Raw genomic sequence first — 23,791 nt, 5'->3', positions numbered from 1 at the left:
AGCAGCAAAGATGTAGAGAAATCGGGAGCCCTTGTGCACGGCTAGTGGGAATGTAAAATGGTACAGTTGCTTTGGAAAACAGTATGGCAGTTTCTCAAAAAACTACCAAAAATTATCCATGATCCAGCAGTCTCACAAGTGAAAGCAGAGATTCAAAGAGAAGTTCGTACATGACAATTCATAGGAGTATTATTTGCTCATGGGCAGATGAACAGACATAATGTGGGGTGTGTGTGTGTGTGTGTGTGTGTAATGCAATATTATTTGGTCTTAAAAAGGAATGAAATTCTGAAACTTGCTAAAACATGAGTGAAATTTGAGGACATCAAACTAAATCAGTCAGTCACAAAATACAAATACTGGACGACTGCACTTACATGAGGTAGGAGGGTTGTCAAATTCATAAAGATGGAGAACAGAGTTGTGGTGGCCAGGGGGTGGTGGGAAGGGAAGTGAGTATTTAATGCGCGTCAGTGTGGGAAGTGAAAACGCTCCAGAGACAGACAGTGGTGACAACTGCACAGTAATGTAAATGTATTTAACACCACTGAACAGTACACCTAACAATGGTTTGGGTGACTGGGAGTGTAGCTCAGTGGTAAAGCACTTTCCTCACATGCAAGAGGTCTTCGAGTCCACCCCCAAGCCACGCCCCCCAGCAAAAAAAAAAAAAAAGTTTCAAATGGTGGATTTTCTTTTATGAATATTTTACCATAATAGAAAAAAATTAAAGAATCACCTTAAATTCATAAGTCAAAATGCAAATTCCCAGGCTTTGTGCCCAAGAGATTCCTATTCTGCAGGTCTAGGATGGGGAATCTGAATGTTCAGACAGAGCCCTTGGGCAAATCTGATGCAGGGGCTCAGGCTACACACACTGAGACCCCCAGTTCCTTCATGTTGACACTGAATGGCATTCTGAACCCTGGTTAGGTTTACTAACGTCCTTATCCAATTTAGTATCAATGAAAACAACTTGGGGCATAACACATTAAATGACTGTTAATTCAGTGAACCAACTTTACAAATGAAAGCACTGTAAGAGAAGCGCTTAGAAACCACAAGTCTTTGAAACACTGATGCCTGTATATCCTGCCAACCCAAGGGGAAAGTTTGGAAAATCATGTTTTCTCTCCTCCTCTCTTCAAATCTTTTCAAATACAAAAGTTTCCATTTGGGCCTCTTTCTTCTGCCAGGACTGTGTAAGAGTAAAGAGCACAAAAGAGCATATTCCATTATAGTCAGGGATATTTCTCTTGATTTGAAAGTGATAAAAGAGATGAGGGCCAGTGCACAATGTGGTTCTTTCTGAGATGTTTTGTAAGACAGCGTGTTCCAGTGTCTTTCTCCTCTTCTGTACTGAGATAGCAAATCTGCATGGAGTGACACTGGAACAAGATAGGAAAAGTCAAGGCCTTGCAGTGTGGCAGTCTTCCAGATGGAAGAAGGAACGTCAGACCGGAGCTATCCATATATGGCTACCCACCTTCCTGGGAAGAGTATATGAACTCCACAGAGCTACCAACCCTGTCTGCCGACATTCAAGACTTCTTCCAGAAGAACCTTAATCCTATCTGCATCCTCTTCCCTCCCTCTACTGCCCGTGTAGATGGTCTGCTCTCTGTTCCTATGTGCAACTTGATTGCATCTGTCTTAGCACCTTTGCTCATGCTGTCCCTGGGCCTAGAACATTCCTGTTAAATTCCAATGCTCCAATTCCTTGCTGCTTTTCCCTGCCACCTCCTTCAAGAAGTCCCATAGGTTTCCCCTCTTCTTTCCTCTCCAATATCTTTTTCTTTCCTCTTTTGTAACTTTTGTCACTACCTTGATTTTTCATCCTGTAGTATTTATCATTTTTTTCTGTGCTTTATTTCACTTATTTAAAAGCACTCTGAGTTTGAAGACTGAGCACTATTATACTATTAGTCTTTGAATTACATCTTTTTTGGCAGACACCACTATGACCCAAGTGACAGTCATTCCCCTTTCCAGTGCCAACAGGACTCCAAGGTCTGGCTTCAAGGCCAGTGAACCTCACCACTGTGCCCTCACCTGTGCCAATCACTGGGCATCCTTCAGCTATTTTTGGAAGATGAAATAATCAGTTGAGATAACAATATGCATGATTTTGGTTTGAGAACGGGAAAAAGACAAGGAAAAGGTATTATTATTATTAGCAAAAGAAACTGAAATATCCAGTCAGGCAAGGTGGCACACACCTGCCTGTAATCCCTGTGACTTAAGAGCTGAGGTGGGAGGATGGAAAGTTCAAGGTCAGTCTGGGCAACTTATTAAGACCCTGTCTCAAAAATAAACATTTTTTAAAAAGGGGACTGTGCAGTTCAATGGCAGAGCACTTGCCTAGCTAAAGTAAAGCCCTGGGTTCAGTCTCCAATACTGAAGGAGTGCATGAGGGTGCGGGACGAAAAGAGGAGAAAAGAAATTGGAATATTCTCATCAGCTCTTTCTACAGTTTATGTTTAAAGCATCATCTGCCCAATGACTCTTTAGTGATCTTCATCTATCTGCAGCCGGTATAGACAGAGTCTCTTTGTGTGCAATAAGCCAGAAGTCTAAGAGAAAGAAAGAAAGAAGCAAAGGGACCCAAGTGCCCAATCAGAGACACAGGCAAAGTCTACTGCTAAGCCAAGAGTGTCGAGAACTTTCAGGAGCAGGGAGGTGACTGTCCTTGGAGCCATTCTTTCTGTCACAGGACAAAGAGAATTTGCTGGTTTTGTAGACACATGGGTGGGAAAAGTGAAAGCAAGAGGAAAAGCAGCTTAGCGCAAGGCTGGAGTTGTAGTTCAGTGGTAGAGCCCTTGCCTAGCATGTGTGAGGCCCTGGGTTCGATCCTCAGCACCACATAAAATAAATAATTAAAATAAAGGTATTGTGTCCATCTATAACTAAAAAAATATTTTAAAAAAAGAAACAGTGCCTAGGAATCAGATATAATCATACAGGAGATGGAGGTTGGGAAGGGCAATTATTACTCATCTCCTGAGATAAGAGAAAAGGACAGGAAGATTCCCGGATTTAAAAATAAACTCTTTTGACCACTCAGCCTCCTTCTGGCCAATGCTACACACCATTGCTCCTCTAGTCAGATTAATTACTGTGTAGGTGCATGTCCATATGCCAGACAAGGGTAGAAAACATTTTTTCTAAAGGGTCAAATATCCTGGGCTTTCTGAGTCATACAGTTTCCATCATAACTACTCAAATCTGCCATATTATGCAAAAGCAGCACAGTTCTTATGCTCTACCACTGAGTTACATCCCCAGCACTTTTTATTTAATTTTGAGGCAGGGTCTCGCTAAATTACCCAGGCAGGCCTGGAACTTATGACCCTCCTGCCTGAGCTTCCCCCCAGTTGGCTGGGATCACAGGCATGTGCCCCCATATAATTTTCAAGTGTTATGAAAGATGGTTCTCTTGATCTGCTTTTTTAACCACGAAGAATATACAGGGGCCAAGTACAGTGGTGCACACCTGTAATCCCAATGACTCCAGAGGTTGAGGCAGGAGGATCCCAAGCTTAGGAAGACCCTGTCTCAAAATTAAAAAAAAATAAAATGGGTTCAATCCCCAGTATAACCACCAAACACACACACACCCGCGGCTGTTTTTCTCCCTCTAGAGATAGCCCATATTCTCCCTTGAATGTGTATCTGCTTTCCTAAATCTGTGTGTGTGTACTCATGTATTATATAGGGTATATATCATATACAGTAAAGGCAAAAAGACATGGATGGGAATAATATTAGCCCTATTCAGGGAAGTGGCCACTCCTGGGAGAGGAGAGAAAGAATGAGGGCGAAGGTTATAGGGGCTTCGGTCATCTCGCTAATGTTTCAGTACTTGGGCTATGGAAACAGAGGGATTTAGTGTGCCAGTTTCTGTACTTTTCAGTAGGCCCAAAATATTTCAATAAAAGAATAAATTTATAAAATATTGACATTTTAGTAAAAAAAAGCATATAAAATGAGTGTGCCCAAGTTAATTTCTATTTTTGCAGAAATGACGTTAGTAAAAAATCAAATAAATAAGCAAAGAGAAATAATATCACTTGCCCATGATAAAGCTCTTATGCCAGCTTCTGAATCACCAAGAAAGAGTTTGCTCAGTTGAGTATGCAATAAAGAGCAGGTCCCTGGCAAGAATGAATTTTCATCCCTTATCCAAAGCTGCTTCATTTCACATCTGCATATATTATTGTCTGTTTTCTAAAACAGTACCTTTTGGTCAATGTAACACACCAACTGCTAGTGTAACTCCACAAAATGGAATTTCTAAAGCAGGGAGCTACAAGTAAGTCCCCAACACTTACTTTCTGAAAATTCTTTAGTGTATTATTGCATAGCAGAGCAGTGTGACAAGGATCAAGAGATTAGAAACAATTTCAATTAACTCCTTCTGCTAACATCAGTAGAGGACTGACCAATGAATTCTGCCTCGAGCTCTAATGGAAAATAAAGCATGCACATAGGAGGTTTATCATTCACCAAGATCACAGACTTCAAAATGCTGCTTTAGGGAATCCAAACGCAAATGCTTATGATGTAATTAGAATATAAGTTAAGCTATTTTGAAAAGCCTCTTGACATACGGTATCTGATTCTATATCTGACAGCATCCATCTCTCCTCTACTTACATGTGTTTAAGCTACAAATGAATCATCAGAAACTTCTACACTTAAAGGACAAGGGACGTAGAATCTGTCCTTATGAATCCATCATCCTTTAATTTCAGCAAATAAGAAGTGCTGGTAAAAATCATGCTATATAACTAAAATAACTATTAGAAAAGTAAGTTAAATGCCCCCAAATAGTGTAAATAGTTAAGTTCAGCAAGAGGACTTCCAAACTCAAATAGGTATATACCACTCCCAACCCAGCAAAATGAGTACACATTTAGGATGATCCTCAATGTGACAGATTAAAAATAGCTGCAAAATTCTTTCATGCTCTTCCCACTGAGAAGTGGGGTCCATGGCCCCTCCATTGGACCCTGGGTGGGCTTGGCGACTGCTTTGATCTGAAAGTGATACTGTTCCAGCTGCTAAGACCAGGCTCAAAGGGACTAGGAGCTTCACCATCTTAACTCTTAGAACACTTCCCCTTGGCTAAAGTGTAGGAAATCTAACTACCCTGTTGGAGAGACCATATGAAGAGGCCTTATGACTGTCCCTGCCAAGGTGCCTGGCATGTGGATAAACCATCTTGGATGCTCACAGCAGTCTAGTCGCAAGCTGAGTACCAGCAGCAGACCCCAGTGAAGCACCAGTAGCAGGAGACTCCCCCAGTGGATCCCTGCCTAAATCCTGCCTGCATCACTCACGGGTGATTGTTCGGTCTCCTAAGATGGGGAGTGTGTTAGACAACAAGGGATCACTGGAGTCTGGAAACCGCAACTAATGTAACCCTTCACTATTCTGGAGGGATGGCTTTCATCCCAAAAGAGGGATCTTAAATTATTTTTTCTTTTTTCTTCTTCTTTTTGTACTGGGAATTGAAACCAAGGATCCTTAACCACTGAGCCACACCTCCAGCCCTTTTTTATATTTTATTTAGAGACAGGGTCTCAATAAGTTGCTTAGGGCCTTACTAAATTGCTGAAGCTGGCTTGGAACTCCAAATCCTCCTGCCTCAGCCTCCGGAGCCATTGGGATTATAGGCACGTATCACCACAGTCAGCCAAATTGTATTATTACTCTTGCTAGACTAGGCCCCATGGAAGAATGTTATAAGAAATAAGATTCCTGCTAAATGTAAGAAAGAACTTCCCATGCCAGGCATCGTGGTGCAACCCTGTGGTCCCAGGAACTCAGGAGGTTGAAACAGGAGGGTCACAAGATCAAAGACAGCCTCAGCAACTCAGTGAGGCCCTAAGCAACTCAGCAAGACCCTGTCTCCAAATAAAAAGGTTGGGGATGTGTCCGAGTGGTTAAATATCTCTGGGTTCAATCTCCAGTACAAAAAAAGAAAAAAGATCTTCCCAATCGGGTTTTCCAACCACAGCCCGCGGTGCCTCATGGAAATGACGATGCACCCATTACTGCAGGAGCTCAAGGACAGGAGGGAAGCTGTGAATGGCGCAGCAGCTCACCCCAAATGTGCAGAAGACCCGAGTCTAGAACGGTCTTGCTATAATGAGCTGCATGGTGTAAGGCAAACTGCTTCACTTTTCTGAGTCTATTTGCTTATCAGTAAAACAGATATTCTAATAAGAGCCATCTTATTAGCGAACTGTAATGAACCTAGCCCACCAGAAGCTCGGGGCGCACAGATCATCAGATGGCGCCGCGATCCTCACTGATGCCCGAGGCACGCCTGCGCTGGATGGAACGTCAAAGCAGAACGCCCCTGAGGTCCCGTCCAACTGCTGCAAGCTGCGTGATTCCGTGACCACTCCTGGAAAACCTGCATCTGCACAGCGCCAACCGAAAGCAACCCAGAAAGCTTCTCCGGGACAGCCAATGGCCTTCTCTCTCTACTACCTTGAGATCATTTAATTTGGACTTAAGACCCTTAAAATTATTTAAGAAGCAAAGCAGCAAAAATAACACCGGCTTGAACTTGCATGGAAACAACGCTCTGCTTGCTTGTGTGTGCGCTCGACATGATGAGCCACAAGGCTTCCACCGTGGTTTACCACGCAGACCCTGCGCCACTGTCCCCTCTCTCGGTGCCAGCCTCCTTCTGCTGCTGTCTGTTCCATGTGTTCCACGTTGTGGTGAAAAAGAATGAGACGGGACTTGGGGGAATTATTTCAGGTCTAGTCACCTACTAGCCTTGTGAGAGCAAATTAAATCTCTCTGGGCCTTAGTTTCCTCATCTGGAGAATGGAGATAAGAATAAGCCCTCAGAGAGAGGCTCTAAAGATGAAAGGGAAGTCGTCTCCATCTAGCTCGAGTGTTGTAAAGTGAAATGCAATTGTTGACAGTAATCACATTTACAGATAAAATAGGTAAGAAATTCCAAACAACCAGGTCACATGGACAACTGGGAGAGGCAGCTCAGGATCTTGGATTCAGGGAGAGTGTCTCTGTTTTTCACTGAACTGGTACTTTCCTTCTTTCTAGAACAAAGCTTTTTGCCTTTTTTTATTTTTTACTAATCACTATTTTCTTTCCATTATTTGAACTATGAACTTTCCACGGACATAAAGCATGTAAACAGAAAATGCACATGTTAACAGAATACCCCACAATTCATTTTCACAAACCAAAGATACTTCTATAACCAGCCCCCAGAAGTTCCCTTCATGTCCCTTTATAGTCACCACCTACCCAAGGCTGACCACTATCCTGCCCTCCCATACCAGAGATTCATCGTGTCTGTTCTGAACTTCACATGAACAGGATCTTGCAACGTATCCTCTCTTAGCCTGGCTTCTCTCACTGAGTACTGTTTGTGAATTTCGAGTGGATCTTTGCATGGAGCCGCAGTTGTTAACTCTAGTTATATTGGAATCCCGTTGAATGAATATACCACAGTTTTTCCATTTATTCTACCATAGCTGGATAGCTGAGTTGCTTCTGGTTTGGGAATATTTTTAATAGTGATGCTAAGAACTTTGCTAACCTTGTCTTTAGGTGAACATACATAGAAATTTCGGTTGTTTACACTCCGGGGAGTGGAATAACTGAGTCAAATATTTTCAGATTCAGTGGGTCCTCTTTTGGGCACCAGACATTTAAACAGTGCTTATTTTATGTTCTCCTTCCTGCCTCCAGGATCTCACTTCTCTCTTCTATCTTCATACAAACCATACCTAGCTTTTTTCCCCTCCAGTACTGGGGACTGAACTCAGTCCCCAGAGATGCTATACCACTGAGCTACCTTTTTCTTTTCCTTTTTTTTTGAAACAAGATCTTGCCGAGTTGTGAGGCTGGCCTCGAACTTACAATCCTCCCACCTCAGCCTCCTAAGTAGCTAAGATTACAGGCTGCACCACACCTGACCGTACTTAATTTTTAAAAAATGACATTGATCGTGTGGTATCTTTTAAACATTCTACGTTTGGGGAATGCTGCAGTTCATAACACTTACCATCACATGTAAGCTCTGCACCCTTTGGCCCTAACCAATCATTTATTCATTCAACAAAAACTATCCCCAGCCCTGAAATACCTCACGATCCAATGTGGACACACTAAACAAGTAACAGCCATGTAACATAGGTCATGTCAGAGCCAAGTTATGGAGGAACCCAGAAGGTCTGAGAAGATGTAAGAAAGGAGGAATGGGCTGGGGGTATCACTGGGTGGTAGACTGATCGCAGCACCAGGAGAGTACAGGGATCGGGGATAATTTAAGCTAGTCATAAGAAACGATAGAGGGAAGTGAGGAAGGAGAGTCCAAGGAACAATATGCTGTAATGAAAAGGCATGAAGAATCCAGGGAAGGTGGAAACACATTTAATGTGACTGCCACACGGAGTACCAAAGTATAGGAGTCAGCTCTGGGGCTGGGATACAAAGCTGGGTTGTTATGGGCCCAGTACACAGTGTTCAAAGCTCACTCTGTAAGCTCCAATCTTTTACTCTGGATAATACACAATACTGATGACCGTGTTACTTTTAGGTGGTAAATGAGTAGGGGCATTCTATTTTAATGGTTGGTTTATTTAAGTGCACATTAGGAAAATACTGGTTTTCCACGGACGGTAATAAGGGCCATTTTAAACAAATGTGATGGGTTTTACTGTTGCTTGTTTTAGATGGGTCTTCCTATGTTGCCCAGTTTGGTCCTGAACTCCTGGGCTCAAGTGATCCTCCTGCCTCAGCCTCCAGAGTTGCTGGGATTACTGGTGCATCACCTCACCTGGCAACATACCTGTGTTACTTAAAAAGATTGCTATCTACCCCAAATTGCACCCTCCCTTCTAGGCCTTGCAAAACCTTTCTATTTACTCCAAATTCAGCTGAAACCAAAATGCCCATCAACTGATCAATGGATAAACAAAAAGCGGTATTTTGCCAGGGGTGGTGGTGCATGCCTGTAATCTTAGTGACTAGGGAGGCTGAGCAGAAGGATTCCAAGTTCAAGGCCAGCCTCAGCAACTCAGCAAGGTCCTAAGCAACTTAGCGAGATCCTGTCTCAAAATAAAAAGAGCTGGGGATGTACCCTGGGTTATATCCCCAGTACTCCTCCCACCCCCCCAAAAAAATTGGTGTCTCCATACAATGGAATATTATTCAGCCATAAAAAGGAATGGGGACTGAAACGTGCTGCATCATTGGTAAATTCTGAAAACATGTATGTTAAGTAAAATAAAATTCTGTTTGTATGAAAAGTTCAGATCAGGCAAAGAGCAGAGACAGAAAGTAGATTAGTGGTTGTCAGGGGTCAGGAAGAGGGAAATGAGGAGTTAATTGCTTAACTAACTGCTATAGGGTTTCTTTATGGGGTAATGAAAATGTTCTGGAATTAGATAATAGTGATGGTTGCACAACTTTGTAAACATACCAAAAACTACGGAGTTTAATACTTTAAAATGGTGCATTTTATGACATGTGAATTATATCTCAAAAAAAAAAAAAAAAAAATCCAGATAAGAGACTATCTCTCTTCCCTGGCTGCCCCCTCCCCTGGGCTCCCTGTTCCTATCACATGCCCCGTAATAGTGCAGTCATTTGTCCCCACTGAAAGGCAAGCAGCTTGGTGGCAGGAAGAGTGTCCTGCCCACCTCCATCTCCCCAGAGCCTAGCAGAATGACCAGTGGGTACCCAGCAGTCGTGCCAGTAAATGATATAAAGAGAGGGCGCATCACTTAATGACAAGGATATGAGAAATGTATCACTGTCATGTGAACATCATAGTGTATACTGACACAAACTAAGAAGGCTACCCTGGGATCACCATCTTCCTATGCAGTCATTGACCAAACCGTCACCATGACAGGTGTGACCATGAGTTACTCCCTCAAGTGTGCAGGACGGGAATGACCCACCCAGGAGCAAAACCCTTTCTTTTGCCACTGAGACTGAAGCAAGCTTAGGCTTGGATTTTCCTTTTTTCCTCCTGTCCTCTCAACTAGGCTTGTCAATGCCAGGCAAACACACAAGTCCCGAATTTAGAGATTGTCGGAACAATAACAATCTCGACTTGAGAAACGAGATGACAGGAAACGCGTGGTGCCCGGCTACATCTCTACACCTGTCTTTCCTACAGCCTGTTCGCTAGAGAGGTAGGTGTGAAACAGAAAGAGACCAGGACTTCAATTTCAAACAACTGCATTCAATTTAACGTTAAGCCTGTGGGTTCAATCCCTAGCCCCCCAAAAGAATAATCTGGGCCTGGGGTTGTAGCTTAGTGGTAGAGCGCTTGCCTAGCACGTGTGAGGCACGGTTTGATTCTCAGCACCACATATAAGTAAAATAAAGGTCCATTGACAATGAAAAAAATATTTTAAAAAAAGAAAAAGAATAATCTCTCATTCTGAAGCAAAGTCACATGGGTTCAAATCCTGGATCTGCCCTTACAAGCTATGTGACAGTAGGCAAGTTAAAACTTGTGCCTCAGTCTTCTCATCTGCAAATAGGGATAATAATTTTGTGAATGTCATCGTGTTCTTACATGGATTAAATGAGGCAGTCTTTATAAAGTGCTTAGAACAGGACCTGGAGGGCTGGGGAGATAGCTCAGTTGGTAGAGTGCCTGCCTTGCAAGCATAAGGCCCTGGGTTCGATCCCCAGCACCGCAAAAAAAAAAAAAAAAAAAAAAAAAAAACCAAAAAAAACAGGACCTGGTACATAACACAAAAGCATATTAAAAGTCTTATCTTTGAGGTGTTTCCTAGACATTGCTTTCCTCCTCTGTCATTATTCCCTCAAGTGTGCAGGCTGTGAAAGACCCACCCAGGTGAAACTGACGCTACTGACTCCTATCATAGCATCTAGGATGTTTCATTCATTTTTAATGCTCTAGACTCTCTATAGTAGACCATAGCATCTTTCAAACAGAAATCTTTTCTAATTCTACAAGGTAAATGAAGTCACAAAATAAATGGCTTCTAGTGACTCAAGAGATGAACAAATGAGTACCTCTGTTAGAGAAAGTATGGAAAAACTTTTCTGTTGACCTGTATCACCTAGTCTGTGAGCTCTTTATGATGCATAGTATTTCATACATCTTTTCTATCTCCAATGCCTGATATAGAACCTGTATCTACCCAATGGATAAACAGTGGAGAAACTACTACAGAAAAGGGGGCCACACAGAATCCTCAAGAGGAGCGGGGCATGGTGGCCCACACCTGTAATCCCAACACTCAGGAGGCTGAGGTAGGAGGATCGCAAGTTCAAAGCTGGTCTCAGCAACTTAGTGAGACCCTAAGAAACTTAGCAAGACCCTGTCTCAAAATAAAAAATAAGAAGGGCTGGGGATGTGGCTCAGTGGTTAAGTGCCCCTGGGTTCAATCCCTTATACCAAAAAGAAAAAAATCTTCAAGAGGAATTTTGGAAGCAGACTAGAAATTGTTATTCAAGACATGGGCAAAACCACAGGGCATCTTAGATTAATTGGGACAATTTTTCAATCATACCTAGTCAAAGATATCATTGATTCGATATATACATCCAATAAGATACATGAAAAGAGCAACTAAAATAATCAAGCACCGGGTGCTGGCCTTTCATGCAAAGACTCACAACTCCTCAAAACAGAAAGGTGAAGACCAAGATGGAAAAGGATTCAAATGTCAGCAGCATGAACGATCAAGTCAGAGTGAAGTGAAATTAGCTCCCTTTACAAGCCTCTAAAGCTAGTTTTAGAAGGAATGAAAGTAAAGACTGTGATAACAAGAAGTTCCCAGGGAATCTAAATGAATTGAGAGTTCATAAATCCATACACAGTGTAGACAGAGAATGCGATGCAGGGTCCCCATCCAACATTCAAGGAGGATAGTTGGCGCTGGGTACAGAGGTGCACACCTGAAACCCCAGCAACTCAGGAGGCCCAGGCAGGAGGATTGCAAGTTTGAGGCCAGCCTGGGCAACCTAGTGAGATTCTATCTCAAAATAAAAAGGGTTGGGGGTAAAGCTCAGTGGTAAAGTGCACCTGGGTTCAATTCCCAGTACTGAAAAAATAAAAGAATAGCTAGAAACTCCATGAAGGTCAGTATCCAGAACATCCTCTGAAGCCCACCCGAAGCAGAAGCTGGGATGGGCAGTTCTTTCATCTGAGCCAACAAGGTGCGTTTACAGCTGCTGTGACCATAAATGATGTGGCCAGCCACAAAAGGTCATGAGAGAATTTCCTAGGGTTTCAGTGCACATCATTCTCCCATTTATCAAATCTGATGGTATTTTATACATAGGAAAAAAAAAAATGAAAGCTCATGGTAGCTGTGTTTTATTTCTACTACAAAGAAATCAAAACTGAACCCACAGCAATTTTTAGGGGGATTGTCATTCCCCTATAATCTCCATCTCCTAGGCTTCTGGGGTTTCCTCACCCTTTGATTGCAATTCTTTGTTTCTTTTCTTTTTCTTTTCTTTTTTTTTTTTTTTTTTCCTTTCTTTCTTTCTTTTTTGCAGGGCTAAGGAGTGAACCCAGTGGGCTCCATCACTGAGATACATCCCTAGATCCTTTTTTAAATTTTATTTTGAGACAGGGTCTCACTAAGTTGCCTAGGTTGGCCTCAAACTTGTGATCCTCTTGACTCAGCCTCCCAAGTCACTGGGATTACAGGCATGTGCCACAGCACCTGGTTTGTAATTAATTTCTTATGGAAACTAGGTAAACAGCTTCCTTCAGCCAAGAACAACTACAAACGCATTTATCTCTCTGCCCCAAATCTACAGGACATTAAATATTGACCAAAACATTTCTTCAAAGGAAATGTGAGCCCAGGACATAGAGTTCATTCCTAGCCATCCTTGAATGTTTGCTGTTTTCCAAAACTGTTGACGGTGCAGCTACCTCGCTGCACGGATTCACTTAGTATAGATCTCATCCCTCCAAGGGGTGAAGAGCGCTGTGTAAGCATTTTTCATTTTCAATGAACTCAAGATACAGATTTTTTTAAATATTTTTTGTTTCTAGTTGTAGATGGACACAATACCTTTATTTTATTTATTTATGTGGTGCTGAGAATGGAACCCAGTGCCTCACACACGCGAGGCAAGCGCTCTGCCACCGAGCCACAACCCCAGCCCCAAGATACAGATTTGATAAAGCACAGGACAACTTCATTCTGTCTAACCCAAAACCTTAAACTGCAGGCATCTTTAGGTCTGAAAGACCCTGCTAACAAACTTTCTCAAAGGTCAGCTCTGTCAGAAATTTATAAATACCAAAGCACTCCTCAAAAAAGGAAAAAACAAACAAAACAAAAACAGGATAACATTCTGGAAGTATTTCAGTGATACGAAAAGTCCCTAAGGAAACATGCTCAGAATCTGAGGAGAGAGTAGGGACACTGCCATTAGGGACAGAATTTACTGCAAAGGGGAAAATAAGCTATTAATTTGGGGGCTTTTCTAGCAGGCTGCTGGCGACCATGTAAGTCTTAAGAACAGAGAGCAATGATTTTGCCACTGACCATTACCCACTTCTCCCTGGGCTCTGAATCATCACAAGAGAGACCAGTGTTAAAAATCTAAAGGAAGGGGCGGGTGTGCTCAGTGGTAGCACACTTGTCTAGCATATGCAAGGCCCAGCGCTGCAAACACACACACACACACACACACAATTCAAGCAGGGAACACTGTTCTGGGCGTAGGACAGCGTGGCTATGGAAATCAAAGTCTCACCTAGAATGCAGTTTCTCAGTCCTGGCACTACTGACATTCTGCACTGGATGATTCTTTGTGTGAGTGGCTCTCTGTGCCCTGAAGGATGTTTGCCAGGACCCCCAGCCTCTCCCAACTAGACACCCTAACACCTCACCCCACCACCCCCCAGACAGTGACAACCGAAAATGTCTCCAGACATTGTCAACTGTTCCCTAGAAGACAAAACCTTCCCCAGCGGAGAACCAGGGGCTGGTCTAGCCCCACACTATACGCCAGCAATTCTGACGACCTCAGATGGCAAGAGCAGTCAAGGATGAAGTCTGCAAGAACTTCGTCAGGTTTGGAACAGCTCAGCTAACCTAGCAGTTTCCTTCCTCTGACTTAACGCCAGGGTGACTGCCCCCCTCCATCTTTTTTCTGATCTTCCCATTAAACATCCTAAGAACACTACAGATTTGAACCATGAAAGTGGGAGGGGAAAAAAACAAAACTTATGAGAAATTTAGAGCTGGGTGAGAGTCAAGGTCTAGTTCAAAACCTCTCCTGCCTTCTATCCGATTTTAAAGCTAAGGAAATTAAGAGCTATCAAGATGAAATGCCATGTCCAAGGTCAATTGTCTGAGGTGATAAAAGCCAAAAATGGCAGATCCTGGTAAGAAGACTGACCCCTGGTCCAGGGACCAGGTTTTTCCAAACCTGACCTCACATGGGAAGTCTTACAGAAGTCTGAACTCTAACCACCATTTACCATGGGCAAGCTACGTGGCATGTCAGGATGTCATTTCCATACCTGTCAAATGGAGAATAAGTAGGACCTACTCATTAGGAAGAGTTTCATTGATTAAAGTAAGGTAATTCCTGGCATATAGTATGTGCTCAATAAATGCTAGCCATTACTATTTTCTCTCGTTGACTTTCAATTTAAGTATTTTATTACAGATAGCTGATGAGCAGTTGCTCAAACATGGTCTCTTCCTTTCTCTATGTGATTGTTATAGGTATGCATCCACATAGCTCCTCACCAAAAATATTTCTTATTACACATGTTCAAAACAGTATTTAAATAAATGTGAAAACTTCAGGTGTCATATATCCTTTCGGAAAGTGACCTATCTTGGGCAAAACCAACAACCACACCATTTGGTCCAATTAAGCAATAATAAATTTGATCACACTTGATGGGCTCCACTGGTGTTGACACACCAAAACAAATAGCTGCAGCCATTGATGGTTTCTACAACTGATTGTGAAACACCCATCATAACCTCTTCTCCTTCCTCCACCCAACCCTAATGGTTCAAGACATCTCCAAACATCACATTTTTAGACTGAAGTTTCCTATTGCTTCAATCCCAAATCATACCATTTTACTCCATGATTTTGAAAATATATGCTCACTCTTTCTTTTTTCTTTTTTCTTTTTTTTTTTTTTCCAGAATAACCACTGGAGGGAGGTGGGGACTTGCAGTTGTGGTACTAAAAATAAACACATAAACTTCCATGGTTATAAGCTCCTAAAGCCCTTTGCCTTGCTTGGTATCACACCCCCAGAGCTTGCTCTGGGCTCTAGAAGCTCACCAACTGGGTTTGCTAGTGACACACGTGAGACTTTCGTCATGGAGTTTAAAGTGTATCTGGCAGGGTGTGGTGGCACACACTTACAGTACTGGCTACTCAGGAGGCTGAGGCAGGAAGATCAATTGGGTCCCAGAGTTGGAGGCCAGCCCAGGTAACATAGCAAAACTCTGCCTCATAAAAAAAAATAAATAAATATTTTCTAGAAGTGTCTGTACAGACCTCAATTTCCTCCCACAGAGTATGGAGGAGTGCAACAGACCTTAAAGTTAGGTAAAGAAGAGACAAGAAACAGATTTGCATGCTCTAAATGGATCTCCTGTTATGGCATCCATTCTTACAGGATGAATTTGCATGCCTCCAAGTGACTGTAGCTCATGAGGAAATTCACTGTTTCAATTCATATTTCCTTTGATCTTTTGTGATGCTAAATGAATCTCTTTGTTCATGAAATGATTTATATTTAGTTTCCACTAGTGATTGTTACTTCATGCTATAAACTGAGTAAATATATACTGAATATATATAAAGTATACTTATTATGTTAAATATATTCACTGTATTAAGTATATGTAATATTTAATATATGATTAAATAAATTTTTACTATAAATTACGTATTTATGTATAATGTGAACATTACATCTTTTGTGAACATGTCTTGATTAATTTGAATTGGAAGATTCTTTGGGGTGTTTTAAGCTTTTGTTTTTGGGGTTCTATGGATCAAACCCAGGGCCTTGCGCATTCTAGGGAAACACTCCACCACTGAGCTGCACCCCAGCTCCAGAAGATTCTTGATGACTGAAACGGTACCTACATTTTCTTTGGTTTTGTTTGGGGTGATGAGTGGAACCCAGGGCCTCCAACATTCTAGGAAAGTACACCACCACTCAGCTGCATCCCAGTCCCTTTGAAGATGTTTTTATTTTGTTTTGGACTTTTATATTTTATATATATATTATATTATATATTTTATATATATTATATACATTATATATAATATATATTATATATTATTTTATATTATATATATAATATATATTATATTATATACATTAGTTGTAAATGGACACAATGACTTTATTTTATTTATTTTATTTTTTCTTATGTGGTGCTGAGGATGGAACCCAGTGCCTCACACATGCTAGACACGTGCTCTACCACTGAGCTACAGACCCAGCCCCGGTTTTGGGCTTTTTGTTTGTTTGTTTTTAATGTTTGCTCTTCTTACCCACGTCTCTGTGAGTTTCCTATAAGCTATAGCTATGGTTTCAATGTGTCCACCAAAAGTTTATGGTTAAGGCTATTTGGAGGCAGGGCCTTTGGGAAGTAATTTAGAATTAGATGAGGTCATGAGGGAGGGGACCCCATGATGGCATTAGTGGCTTTATAAGAAAAGGAAGAGAAACCTGAGCTAGCACAGTTGCTCTGTCTCTGTCGTACTATAATGTAGCAAGAAGACCCTCACTAGGTGCCAAGCAGATACCAGCACCATGATCTTGGATTTCCCAGCCTCCAGAACTGTGAGCCAAATACTCTTCTATTCTTTATAAATATCTGGTCTCAGGTAATTTGTTGCAGCAACAGAAAAACAGACTAAGATACCAGGAGATGCTCAATTAGTATTGTCCTCTCATTTGTGATACATTAAAAAAAAAAAAAAAAAATCACACTTTATAATTGCATCTCTGGACACAGTAATAAAAAGAGAAATATTGAAATATAAAATAGTTTCCAAGAACACTAGACACTAGAGATGTCTCTTGCTTTTGCAGAGGTCACAGCATACAAAAAGGTAATGCACAATATTTCCTCAGGGTGTTAACAGACATCTCAATAAACATGCCCCAGAATAAACTCTGGGCCTCCAATACCCTGCTCAAGTTTGTTCTCCCCCAATCTCTGTCCATGTACCCAGTAACAAGCCAGAATCCACGATGCTCTCTCTCAGCCCTGTATCCTGGCCATCAAAGCTCATTGTTTCCGCCAGGCCTGACCTCAGGCTGCAGAAGAGGCAGGCAGATACACAGAAAAGCCCCTCCAGCGGGCGGGCTCCTCTCCATCAGCACTACCACTTCAGGGGACGCCCTGCTGGGCGGACTCCCTCCCACCCAGCCTTCGCTCAGAATCAGAGCTCTCGGCTAACAAGGAAGTCCTCTCGCATGGCTCCTCCCTCGGCTGCCTGGAACACAGTGCAAGCTCCCCCATGGTCTTGGGGCCTGCGCACTTTGGGTCTCGGTCACCCCAACAGCCCCACCTCGGGTATCTTCCTCCTCGTGCCTCTCCCTGCACAGCAGCCACGTGGGCCTTCTTAAGTAACTCAACACAGCAGGCTTTTCTAGATCAGGACCTTCGCAGAAGCCGCTCCACGTAGCAAGGGCGCCCGTCTTCCCGTCCACCGCACACCTCCCGCATCGCCTCCCTGGGGGACCCTTCCAAATACCCGCTACCTGTCCTCTAGTCTGGTCCCTCTTGGTTCTTTCAGACACTTCCCTGCCTCCACCCCCAAAGACCCAAAGACAGCGGCCGCTTGAGAGCAGAGAACTTTTCTTTACCACTGCTTACCTAGTCACCAGTGACGGGCACAAAGGTCGAAAAGTAAGTCAAGGTTGTGTCTCCACAAGAAAAACAGGTCTTTCCAATGTACCTAGTTTAAACCAGTTTAAGTCACATTTACTGATTTTATTTGTATGAAAATTACTAACAGCTACATAGCATGTGTGTATGTGTTTATGTGTGTATATATATACTTAAATATATACACGTGTACGTGCATATACATACAAACATATATATGTATATATGTGCATACATTTTGAGCGGGGTTGAACTCAGGGACTCACAAATGCTAGGCAAGTGCTCTACAACTGAGCTACATCCCCAACCTTTTAAAAATTATTATTGTTATTATTATTTGTTTTGAGAAAGGGTCTCACTAAGTTGTCTAGGGCCTCTCTAAGTTGCTGAGGCTAGCATCAAACTTTCAGTTCTCCTGCCTCAGTCCCCCAAGTGGCTGGGATTACAGGTGTGTGCCACCACACAGGGCTTGTCCCCAATCTTTTTATTTATTTCTTTTTAAGACAGAGTCTCACAAAGTTGCCCAGGCTGGCCTCAAATTGCAGTCCTCCTGTCTCAGCCTCCCAAGGGGGTGGAATTATAGGCATCCAGCTTACATGGCATATTACTGAAGACAGGTCTTATTTAACATTTATATGCTATTCATTTCTAATGTCCCATTCAGTATATATGGTAAATAATAAAATTAGAGGAAGAAAGAACAACAGATATTAACTCAGTTGATTAAGATAGCTTGTGGGTTTTGTTTTAGTGCTGGGGACTGAACTCAGGGCTTCACACCCTGAGCCACAGTAACCTTGGCTTTGTTTTCTAACTCCTCCACAAATTGTCCAATCATTATCAATTATGAGGATGGCTTCCAAATCAACTTTTATTTAGTTTTGTTGTTGATGTTTTAGTGCTAGGGATAGACCCCAAGGCCTTACACACGTGAGGCAAGCAATCTAACACTGAGTTATGTACACCACCCCCAATCAACTTTTAAAAATCCATATGAGGGCTGGGGATATAGCTCAGTTGGTAGAGTGCTTGCCTTGCAAGCACAAGGCCCTGGGTTCAATCCCCAGCACCGCAAAAAAAAAAAAAAATCCATATGATTCTACATCAGCCATGAACCACGATAACAACACTCAGAAACAGGGGCCAAGGAGGTCAGTGGTGGCGTGCTTGCCCAGCATACAGGCTCAGGGTTCAATCCTCAGCGTTGCAGAGGACAGAAAACTAAAGCCAGGGTCTTCACTGACCCTCCAAAGAAAGGACATACGATTGCTTCTTTTTTATTTTTTTATTTTTTAATGGCAAAGAACCATTCTGGAGCCTACACCCACTTTCAAGATGGTCCAGGGGCCCCAGGCCTAACAGCCACAGGATCCTACCAGCCCCTGGGGAGGCTCTGCAGTGAGTTATGGGCCTAAATAAGGCAGGTGAAAGCAGAGGCCCTGGCCAGGAGAAGCGACTTTACTGAACCCAGGTGATTATCCAAGGAAAGGGACCAGGCTAGCAGGCACGGAAGCACGATAAATGAGAAAGCTGTTTTGCTAATCAGTAAAAGGCAAGACCACGGTCTTGTACAAACGTCGTAAGGAAATACTAAAGACTCAGACAATGACACCAGAAATTCTGTTTCACGCCCGGTCAAGGCGAAATACCTAACTGAGCTCAACCAAGAAAAATCTAGATGGGATCCCGGAGCAGCAGCCAGCATCTGGCAAAAAAAAAAACCCTCAGAGGTCAAAAGAGATAGTGGGGAAACCTGACGACAGTTACTTTCAGGAGAAACGTTAATTATAATTAAATGACAACAGAAAAAGTGATGAACAGTAAGGGACCAAGAGTTAGCCCAATGTGGTCACGTGAGGGGACGCAGTTCACAGGGCCGGTTCTGATCAGGGCTGGGGATTTCGATGGAAAGGGCAGCCGGGTTGCCAAAGCCCGGCTCTGATTTGGAAATGGGGAAGTGCTGGAGCGATTGTGACACCCCACACTCGGCCCTGCCTCCCTGCCCCTTAGTCATCGCCTCCATCAAGGGCTTGCGGTGGCACAGAACATAATGAAACCACAGGAAACATGGCAGCTCAGGAGAGGCCTGGAGGGAAACCCACGCCCACTCAGAAGGACGTCTGCACGGTTGTACTTGAGTAAAACACAAGGTATGCGACAGTTGCAGTCATACGTGAGCCAGGTAAAAGCCCAGATGTTTTACTGGTTCATTCAACAAATATTTATGGGGTGCCTACTGTGGCAGACACTCCCTCTAAGGTGCTTGGGCTACATCAAGAAAGGAAGCAGGCATTCTAGTTGGAGAGAGACAGATCCTAAGTCATGAAGTTACGCAGCTCAGCATACACCAACAGGGTGGAGGAACTGCTGTTTCTCAAAGGGGGAGGCAGCCAGTTGTGGTGGGGCCCCCCTGGAGTTCCAACTACTCCGGAGGCTAAAGGGGGGGAATTACTTGAACCTAGGAATTCAAGGCCAGTCAGGCAGCTGTAGTGAGATCCCATCTCAAAAATAAATAAGTATATAAACAGGAGAGGCAGAGCAAAGACTTGAAGGAGGTGAATTAGTAAATCACAGGGATATGTGGGGACAGTGGTTTAGGTCGAGAAGCAGCCAGTGCAAAGGCCCTGTGGCATGGATGTTTCAGGCACACAGAGAAAGCGAGTGTGATGAAAGCAGAGTGAGTGGTAGGAGATGAACAGAAAATAGGGCAGGGGCTGGGGATACAGTTGAGTGGTAGAGTGTCCACCTGTCATGAGCAAGGTCCTGAATTCAGACCCCATACCACACACAAAAAAAAAGAATAGGACTAGAAATATAGTGCCTCCTTGGAGACTTGGGTGGCACTGGTTAGTTTTCAGCAGGAGTCTGACCAAATCTGACCTCTGTTCTAAGAGTCACTCTAGATACTAGGTCAAGAACAGAGTGCACGGGGTGATGGGTGAGGCGGAAGCAGGGGACAGAGAAGCAGATTCTGCAGTCCCACTGACTGGTTCACTGACTACCTATAGTCAATGGGCAGAGAGCAAAACCCTTCACAATGACCAGGATATGGAGAACACGGCCGTCACCACTTAATTTCAGGGTCTGTGTGCCTCTGACAGGTCCCACTGGGGAAGTGACTCCCGGCTTCCATCCCGGGCTCATTAGTACCACTGAGCTGGCACATCTCTATATACCTAGAGGTGGATCCTGGAACCCACGATGTGGGGCGAAAAGCAAAAGAGGTCCCCGGGCCAAACTCTTGTTTGGACCAAGTGGGAAGAGATAACTTGTAACTGGATTCCCTTTGCTCTGCAAACAGGATTTCACTGGAGGCAATTCTCAAAACTTCTTCAGTCACCTGTCCTTCCTCACCTCTTCCCCCTATGGAGCTACACCCAGAGTCTACCAGAAACACCACACGGCCACGGCTCCCAGCTCTGGACACTCATCTGAGACAGTCCTTCCTCTTGGGGTTTCTTGATTCACTCTCCTTAATTTTAAGGAAAGGTGCTTCTTTCTTCTAAGAATCATCTAGTAAGTTCCTTCTAATCATGAGAACATGCACTTTCTTCTCCTTTTCTTCATTATCCATCTGCAAGTGTGACCTTTCTGGAGCTGGGATTGTGGCTCAGGGGTAGAGCACTTGCCTAGCATGCATGAGGTCCTTGATTTGATCCCCAGCACCACCAAAAAAGGGAAAAGAGAAAAGCAAAAACCCTTAGCGAGCAGCATGACCTTTTCAAAGGATATATTAAAGGGCAGAAAAAGAGGGGTATAAAATTTTTTGGGGGGTACCAGAGATTGAGCCCAGGGTGCTTAACCACTGAGCCATATACCCAGCCTTTCTTTTTTCTTTTCTTTCTTTTTAAAAATATTTTTAGTTGTAGGACTGGGGATATAGCTCAGTTGGCAGAGTGCTTGCCTAGCATACACAGGCCCTGGGTTCAATCCCCAGCACCACCAGGGAAAAACAATAATAATAATAATATATATATTTATTTATAGTTGCAGATGGCACAATACCTTTAGTTTATTTATTTATTTTTATGTGGTGCTGAGGATCAAACCCAGTGCCTCACATGCTAGGCAAATGCTCTACCACTGAGCCACAACCCCAGCTTTTTTTTTTTTTTTTTTTTTTGAGACAGGGTCTCACTGAATTGCTAAGTTGAGACAAGGTCTTGCGAAGACCTCACTAAGTTGCAGGCCGGTGTTGAACTTGTGATCCTCCTGCCTCAGCTTCCCGAGTCACTGGGATTACAGGCCTGCATCACTGCACCCAACAGAGTTATAAACTTAAACAGTAGGTGACAGGCACCTAAGGACCCTGGCAAACACCCCCACCCCACCCTGCCACGCCCTGTTCCCAGAGGCTGGGATGTGAACAGGACTGCAGCCCTCACTCATTCCTGCCCCAGTTGCACTGCGCCATAGGACTTCTTCCATTAAAACAATCTTTGGTAAAATCCTAGAGGACACCTCCTACATAAATATCATGCAGAATACATATCCATGGAATGCAAAAATATCATTATTTTAGATGTCAATGTATTTTTAGGTACTGAGCACTCATGATAGACGGGACACATTAAAGGATGCAAATATCATTCAGGCACAAATCCCACCTCCAAGGCACCTCATTATCTGTCCTCTAGGTAAAACAATGTATGTCTAAAAGTAAGTGGTGATATACAATGCCATGGGGACAGACACATTACGCACATGGCAGTTCTGAGAAGTCCCAAACTACATATTACTACATGTAAGAATTATGACAAGTTACTACCCAATAAGTCCTCTAGCTACTACTTAAGTTTGACACATTACATTTTTATATACTGGAAATTTCTCCTTTCCATTAGCCATCCCAGAATCCACACTTCATTTTCAGCAGAACACAGACAGTCTCTCCCTTAAAGGATGTGATACCCTGGTGATTCTAAATAACTATAAGTACACGACAAGAACCAAAAAACTTTGCAAAATAGGGTCTGCCTATAGTGGCAATGGCCCTTTGGTCAAAGCCAAGGAATGACATTAGGAAGAGAATCCTGGATTCCAACTGGCAGAAAAGGTCACACAAGAAAATTATTTCATGGAGTAGGGTAATGAGATAAGATCCAAACACTGAAATAATTTCAAATGTGATGCACATCATATTGACTATATACCATATTGTTCAGACTACATGTCAGCCAATGTTCTATTTAAACCTGTTTTTCTTTTTTTTCTTTTTCTTTTTTTTTTTTGGCAGTGCTAAGAATGGAATCCAGGGCCTAATCCATACTAAGCATGCATGGACCTACATCCCCAGCTCCATTCTAAATCTTTCTTTTTCAGTGCTGGGAATTGAACCCAGGGGCGTTTTATACCTAAGCTACATCACAGCCCTTTTTATTTTGACACAGGGTCTTGCTAAATTGCCCAGGCTAGACTCAAACTTGCAATCCTCCTACCTCAGCCTCCAGGGTGGCTGAGATTACAGGCGTGTGCCACTCTGCTCAGCTGTCCAACCAAAACTCTTTACATACAATAGGTTAATCCTCATAATAACCCTGTGAGGTAGGCCTTTTACAGTCGGGGAAACTGAGTCACCAGGTGATGTAGGTTACCAACTTAAAGTCAGATGGAACAAGGGTAAAGCCGGGATCAAAACCAAGGTGGTCTATGCCCTTACTCTGCTAAGGAGTTTGAACTTAGTGTGAATAGTCATCCTGTCCCCCAAATTGTCATTTTTACTCTAGCTAAATCCCTTTTCTTTCTCTCCACATGTGACCAAACTCTGCTGATTACCCTGAAAACAAACCAGCCCACAGGGCTGAGCTCTCTGCATTAGCACGCTGCAGCTTTGGGCTTTTATAATCTGACTAAACTCCAAAATAAATCTGCAACCAGCACATTCTTCCCAA

The 23,791-nt window shown here is 43.0% G+C and overlaps 1 protein-coding gene across 6 annotated transcripts in view; it reads right to left on the bottom strand.

Annotated features, from left to right (window-relative positions):
- The window catches only part of Rbm47 (RNA binding motif protein 47), a 164,193-nt gene that overhangs the window by 132,798 nt on the left and 7,604 nt on the right, over positions 1 to 23,791 (bottom strand). The window contains exon 1 of one of the 6 annotated variants that reach the window (XM_047566477.1): positions 3,494 to 3,550. The exons of the other annotated variants lie outside the window; for them this stretch is intronic. The gene's annotated coding sequence lies outside the window, so the exon portion shown is untranslated. Of the gene's footprint in view, positions 1 to 3,493; positions 3,551 to 23,791 lie in introns of those variants that run through there. 6 annotated transcript variants of the gene reach the window in all.

The sequence above is a fragment of the Sciurus carolinensis genome, chromosome 10 (assembly GCF_902686445.1).
Source record: "Sciurus carolinensis chromosome 10, mSciCar1.2, whole genome shotgun sequence".
Lineage (NCBI taxonomy): Eukaryota > Metazoa > Chordata > Mammalia > Rodentia > Sciuridae > Sciurus > Sciurus carolinensis.
Note: the sequence above shows the minus strand (reverse complement) of the source record. Positions and strands in the feature narration are given on the sequence as shown.